We start from the raw sequence: 7,633 nt of genomic DNA, 5'->3' as shown, positions 1-7,633 counted from the left end.
AGCCCTTAAGGCTGTGGGAAAGAACTCCAAAAACGTGAGTTCAAAACTATATAAACAGAATTTTCAGCTATGCAAAATATAAGGATTCAATATGAATTATGTGAGAGGCTTCACAGACCTAAAAGAACAGAGGCAGCTACACTATGAGCCAGCTTGTCAAAAAAACGATATTAAGGAAGGAGATAAAGAGATTTAGGGAGCAGTGATCTCAGAGCAAGATCCCACCCAGCAAAACCTATTGTTTGTGCTTACAAAGGCAGACAGATTTCTGAGTTCAAGGTTAGCATGAGACAGAGAAAGTTGAGGCCCAGGCATGGTGATCTCAGAGGGAGATTCCACTCAGCTAACTTTTTGTCTGTGCTTACAAAGACAGGCAGATCTTTGAATTCATTTGCCACAAAAAAATAAAAAATTTAAAAAAAAAAAAAAGTGTACTTGGTGGTATCTTCTTCTAAGAATCAAGGGGCTAAAGTCATAAAATGCTGATTCATGGAATAATCAAAAGAGAACCTGGGTAAACAATTGAATTGATATGTAAATAAAAGACTGAGCTCTTGGTCAGCAAGATATGAGGTTTCTAGAAAGCTATTGCAGTTCTTTTTTTAGAATTTGTCCATCAGATTTACTGACTTTGGTCAGAAAAACCTAAGAATTTTTTCTAGCAGAAACCCATGAGCTATCCAAAGAGCTTTCAGAATTTTTTTCTTGGAAGAGAGAGCTGTCTCTAGCAGAGAGCTGTCATGAGCAGAGTGCTGTCTAGGGAGCCATCTTGAGAGACTATAGAATTTTCAGCTTGTACCTACAATTAACTTTGAGTGGTTCTTTCACTGCTCCCAAATATGCTTTCCACAGGAACTCCTCTCCAAGATGACATGAACCTGCACTTTATCTAGTTGCCTCCTAAGGAAATATACACTCAGACTATAGTAATGCCTTCCTTCTCTCACACACATAGATCCCAGCTTTTAATTTTTATATGTGTGTATGCATGTGAGTGTGAATATAGGTACACATTGTGAACCTAGAAAGAGTTCTGTGAGAGTTCTGAAGGAAGAGAATGATTAATTAAATGCATTTCAAGAATGTAGAAAGGGGCTTATTGAGAGCTAAAAGACTAAGAGGGGAGAAGAGGGTGGAGGAAAATTCGAGGAAGGACAATCAACAAAGACAAATTGTGTATGAAAATTCCATAATGGAGCCTATTACTTTGTGTGCTAATTAAAAGCCAAGTAACTATAATTAGAAACTTCTGCACTCCCACTGGGAGGACTAATTTGAACAAGAATGACAACACTGGGTGTAGAGCAATCACTTTTAAGAACTCTTTGGGAACATTTACCAAGTTAGGCATATAAACATTATACTGTATGTTCTTCCTCCAAAAAAAGTTATAATACCATATTTTACATAACATTACAACAGCTCTGGCCATCACATGACATAGGTGAAGAGTTCTGTAAAATTCACTAAATAATCAAGGCACAGAGATAAGGAAATGGCCCAAATGACTATTCACTGCAAAATGGATAAATGGATCTCAGAGCAGGATAAAATGGATGATTATATCATCATAAACATGAATAATAATTGCTACATTGGACAACTGGAAATGGGTTAGAGGAGGAGGGAGGAGAGGAAATAGAAGAAAGGGGGAAGGGAAAGCAAGAAAGACCATGGAGAAAGGTGTGTGTGTGTGTGTGTGTGTGTGTGTGTGTTTTTGTTTGCACACATGCACATATGCATGCACAATTAGTTCACTCTTTTTTTTTTTTTTTTTGGTTTTTCGAGACAGGGTTTCTCTGTGTAGCCCTGGCTGTCCTGGAACTCACTTTGTAGACCAGGCTGGCCTCGAACTCAGAAATCCGCCTGCCTCTGCCTCCCAAGTGCTGGGATTAAAGGCGTGCGCCACCACGCCCGGCTTAATTAGTTCACTCTTAAACAATCCAGCCAATGAAATAAATATCCTGCTGATCTCCTGAATCAAGAGTCCATACTGTGTAGGAAAACGAAGATGAAGAATTATCTAGATGATGTCCCATGCATTTGCCTGTTGTGCACCCAGGGTGTCTCCTCTGTAGATCCTGAGAAGTGGGTTTTAAGCTGTGTTTCACAGAGGCCTAGAAATTATCAGATAAATTAATAATTGGCAAAATCAACAAGCACCCAAGGAGTGTGGGAGGGAGTGTGGATCTGGCTCAAGCTCTGCCCCACAACACCTCTTGGATCTGTTTTCTGTGTGTGAATTTTCTGTGACATCTCAATGAAGAAGTTATTATCTATAGAGCTGTCTGGCTGGTCTGTGTTTTAAAAAAAAAACAAACTGTATAAACCACTGACCTGTGAAGCACAGATTCACAGAGTGACTGCACAGCCATTTTTCGTACTTTGTGTCAACACAACACAATCTCAGTAAGAAAAATAGAAACTCTATTACTTATTGATTTTTGAGGTTCTTTAGCATTGTTGTCTCCTCTAGCCTTCCTGCTCTATAAGGGAAGTGTCTGGTTATGATTTTTGGTGGGCTTGATTGTGAGTCTAGACTTCAATGCCTGAGCCATCTTTCCAGCCGTGATTATAAATTCTAATATCATAGGAGAAGATATCACAGTTGCTCTGGGAATGGGGAAACTATTCCTGTAACCAATTGTAGTTCCCCCTACAAGTCTCATACTCTGCAATGTCCTTTTTTAACACACTTTATATTGAGACAATGAGGTCATTCAAGCATGAGCTCCATTGCCACACAGTTTGTATGTTTGGATATGAGATGGAAAATATCATACTTATATTATGCTCCTCTCTTATTTCTGTATTAGTTTCTATTTAAGATATCATTTTTTATAACATAACTCCACTTATAAAGTAAGGGAAGGGCCCTCTCTAAATGAGATCCCAATAATGAAGAGAAATTAAGATCCTCCTATCTGTATCCCACCTCCAATACTGGCTTAATTTTATAGGTCCCTTTAACATGCTAACTCACAAGGTGCCCATAACTTCTTAAATGTGTTATATATTCAAATGACTTCTTTTCCTTTTATCCTTCCTCAAACTCTCCCAAAATAACCTTTAACATATGGAATTTTATAGCTCCCTTATTTTATAAGCTGGAGAGGCAAATTATTGCATGTATCTATATATCAAAATTAAATACGTGTGTGTGTGTGTCTGTGTCTGTGTGTGTCTGTGTAATTTGACTATACTAACTGTACACAGGCCATATTAGTCAGTTTCTACTCACTCTCTTCCTAGTTCTAAGACCTTTGTTTCCTCCATTGCAAACTGAAGTTTTGCCTAACCTGCACCAGGTTAGTAGGATGGTGTCATATGTGTAGACTAGGATAGCCCTGCTAGGATTGATCTTCATTTTCTGCCATTGTTCTTCTGGCTCACAGAACTTGAGCTTTGACTGCCAAGTAAAGCAGCTGATATTATGTGGGCAGATTGTTACATCTGTATGGGCACTTTTTACTTATTATGGCCACCCTAGAAAAACAGAATTTATCCCAACCCTCTTAAAAGTTATTTGTTAATACTAGCAGGCAGGCAGGAACTGAGTCTTCAGATTAAGACAGAAATGGACTGCCAAATTGATTTCCAGAGGGATTGTACAATTTGCACTCCCACCAGCAATGGAGGCAAGTTCCCCTTGCTCCACATCCTCCCCAGCCTGTGCTGTCTCTTGAATTTTTTTTTAACTTGGTCACTCAGAGTTGTTTTGATTTGCACTTCCCTGATTAAACATTAAACATTTCTTTAAGTGTTTCTCAGCCATAGGTTGTTGCTGTGTTAAGAATTCTGTTTAGCTCTGTACCCTTTTAAAATGTCATATGAGGGTTCTTTAAAAAGACTCAACTTGGCCCAGAGAAGAGCCCCTCTAAATGAAATCCCGGTAATGAAGAGAAATTAAGATCTTCCTTTCTGTATCCCACCTCCAGTACTGGGTTACCAGGTGCACACAGCCATGCCTGACTTTGTCACATGGGGGTTCTGGATTCATATTTGAATGACTGTACAAATGTCAGAGATTCTCATGTATGCACATCATGCTCTCTTATCCATTGAGTCACTACCCCCATCGCAGTTCTTCTAAGAACAATAAAAATAGTAGTGCCTTCCTTGTAAATACATTGTGAAGACTCAATGAATCCATCCAGGCAGAGTACCATAACATGGAGATAGTTCTTCACATTTGAAGAAAGAGAGAGAGAGAGAGAGAGAGAGAGAGAGAGAGAGAGAGAGAGAGAGAGAGAGAGAGAGAGCCCAGAAAACAATTATGTAAGCAATAAAAAAATCTTTACAATAGGATAGCACAAGAAGAATTAAGAATGACTATGAATCTCTGGAGTACAGATAAATGTAAATGCAAATATGTTAGGACCAACTACTGTATAGAATGTACCATCTACATTTGTATGAAAGGAATTTATAGATGTTATTTATAATATACTTAGCACTGTTTATAGTTGCTATTATATGTTCTCATTACATATTATGTCCTCCTCACATGCTCCTTTTAAAGAAAACTTAAAATGATTGTAAAAATATTTTCCATCCACATGCTCTGCAATTTGACCTTGACAGCCCCTCTTCAAGCAGGAAAATATACTTCTTCATCTCCTTGAATATGAGAGAACATCATGACAGCTTTGATCAATAGAATATGGCACCAACCCCAGTCATAACCCTCATGGTCCTAGAATTGTCTACTCTTCTGGTTTAGAACTAAGCTGTTGTATTAGAAACAGAACTATGCTGTGCAAAGTCTAAAACTTTAGAGGATGAGATCCAACTAAGGAAAAGAAAAAAGCCAGTGGACATGGAGGTAGCACATGTATACTTAAAAACATCTTGAACATCTACTCACCAAAGTGTCTAGAATGTTTGACACACTAGCTTCTATCTAACTGTAGCCATGTAAGATATTTCAATAAGAAAAACTCAGGCTCTCTGCTCCTCCTGTTCCAGAGACAGCCGCATCTTGAGCAGTGCCAGCCTCGACCCATAGATAAGATGGTGAAGGTTCTTGTGAACGGATTTAGCTGTATTGGGCACCTGGTTACCAGGGCTGCCGTCTACTTTGCAAAAGTGGACATTGCTACAATCTCTTATCAACGACCCTTTCATTGACTTCAACTACATGTTCCAGTATGGCTCTACCCATGGCAAACTCAATGGCACAGTTAAGGCTGGGAATGGGAAGCTTTTCATCAATGGGAAGCCCATCACCGTCTTCCAGGAGCAAGACCCTGCTAACATCAAATGGGGTGATGCTGGTGCTGAGTATGTTGTGGAGTCTACTGGCATCTTCACCCTCAGGGAGAAGGCCAGGGCCCACTTCAAGGGTAGGGCCAAAAGGGTCATCATCTCTTCCCCTTCTGCTGATGTCCCCATGTTTTTGATGAACCACAAGAAATTTGACAGCTCACTCAAGATTGTCAGCAATGCATCCTGCACCACCAACTGCTTAGCTTAAGGTCATTCATAACAACTTTGGCATCATGGAAGAGTTCATGACCATGGTCCATGCCATTACTGCCACTCAGAAGACTGTGGGTGATCCCTCTGGAAAGCTGTGGTGTGATAGCTGTGGAGCTGCCCAGAACATTATCCCTGCATCCACTGGTGCTGCCAAAACTGTGGTCAAGGTCATCCCAGAGTTGAATGGGAAGCTCACCAGCATGGCCTTCCATGTTCCTACTCCCAATGTATCCATTGTGTGTCATGCCACCTGGAGAAACCTGCCAAGTATTATGACATCAAGAAGGGGGTGAAGCAAGCATCTGAAGGCCCTCTAAAGGGCATCTTGGGATACACTGAGGACCAGGATGTCTCCAGAGACTTCAACAGAAATTCACTCTTCCAACTTTGATGTGACTTCAACAACTCTCACTCTTCCACCTTTAATGCTGGGGCTGGCATTGCTCTCAGTGACAACTTTGTAAATCTAATTTCCTCATATGACAATGAATAATGGCTACAAGCAACAGGATGGTAGACCTCATGGCTACATGGCCTCCAAGAAGTAAGAAACCCTGGACCACCCATCCCAGCAAGGGCACTGAGAGCAAGAGAAGAGGTCCTGGGTTGCTGAGGCGTTCCTGTCTCAACTCTGAGCATCTCCCTCACAATTTCCATTCCAGACCCCCATAATAGCAGGAGGGGCATAGAAAGCTGTCTCTTGAACACATCAATAAAGTTCCACAGCACACACACCCAAAAAGAAAAAAGAAAGAAAGAAAAAAAAATCAGCTCGCCCAGACAACCCACAGAACTCTGGCATGTGACAGCAAGTTGCTTTCTTATAGCTATAAGTCCTAGGGTGATTTGTTAGCTATGAGAGACAAGTATAAACAATATCAAGATCATTTAGGCTGAAGAGTGCATAGGTGAAGGCTTGGTTTGATCCCCAGTATTATGTAAACCAGACACAATGGTAATTATTTTAACTCAGCATTTGGGAGGTAGAAACAGGAGGATAAGAATTAAAAGTTCACTTGGCTACATAGTGAGTTTCAGGTCATCTTTCTCAAAACAGGAGAAGGGGGGGAGAGAGGAGAGATGCAACAGTATCTACATGACCCCAGTTAAGTCAGTTTTCAAAAGTCTAAGACCCAGTTTTCCCAGCTGTCGCATAGAAGACACAAAATAAATATTAGTTCCTCTCCTATCTTTTACCCAAAGCTGTGGCAGAGATTTTTGTCACTGTTTTGCTGTTGTTAGAAGGAAAATTAGCACTTTTTGCTCTGACAGGCGTATAAGAAAAGACAGACACATTATCTGTTTCCCACTTTCTCCTAGCAGGCGTTAACCTAAACAGCTCTCCACATTAGCCTCTGTGTAAAGATGAAAGACCATCTCTGCAGCTGGAGCACCAGCTTGCCTTTCATCCTAATGGAACTCAGAAGGAAAGACTCACTGTGCTCAAAGGTACCCTGGGACTTGGGAGCCATTTCCACCCCTGACCCTTGTGTGTCTCTCTGCAGTTAAAAGGGGTAACTTCCTCCAGACCATCACCAATGCAAGCCCTGCAAAGAAACTGACAGACTGCGCTGGAAATCTCACAACTATGCATTCCTGTGGTCATTATTAGTTTTTCATATTCAATGAATATTAAAGGGGCAGAAATGGAGAGTGCCTTGCTTCATTTGCATTGGGAAAATATATTCAAAATGTGCATTGCTTAAATAATATTTGCGAAAGTTTCATGTCATAGTCACTAGGGGGCTTGTTAAAAATGCAGATTCTAGATGTTGATTGAATCAGACAGCCTTAGAGTGAAGGCTGGAAAACTGTATTTTTAATAAGCGCCCATAGTGATTATTAATATCACTGAAATTCAAGAGCCATAACCCAATACTCTCTGATTTCTTTCTGTGTTTGACTTTGGAACTATGAAATGGCTTAGACTAGAAACAAAGAGATCCAAGCCAAAGCCAGAATTGCTGTTCATTGCATACTTTTTCATGGGCTCAATCATGGCTAAGGACCTCATCTGCACTTAAGGGTGAAAACATTACAATAAGCACACTGATTTTTGAAATTGTTTCTGCTTAGTCTGCCTAAATCTAAAATGAGCGCAACTTCCAGTCAATTCCAAAGCTTGAATATAAGTATTAAATTAAAGGTATAG

The 7,633-nt window shown here is 40.2% G+C and overlaps 1 pseudogene; it reads left to right on the top strand.

Moving 5' to 3' along the window:
• Positions 1–5,140: 5,140 nt before the first annotated feature.
• On the top strand, positions 5,141–6,830 carry LOC115029396 (annotated as a pseudogene).
• Positions 6,831–7,633: the final 803 nt, after the last annotated feature.

The sequence above is a fragment of the Mus caroli genome, chromosome 15, assembly GCF_900094665.2.
Source record: "Mus caroli chromosome 15, CAROLI_EIJ_v1.1, whole genome shotgun sequence".
Lineage (NCBI taxonomy): Eukaryota > Metazoa > Chordata > Mammalia > Rodentia > Muridae > Mus > Mus caroli.
This window is presented reverse-complemented; position numbering and strand designations above follow the sequence as displayed.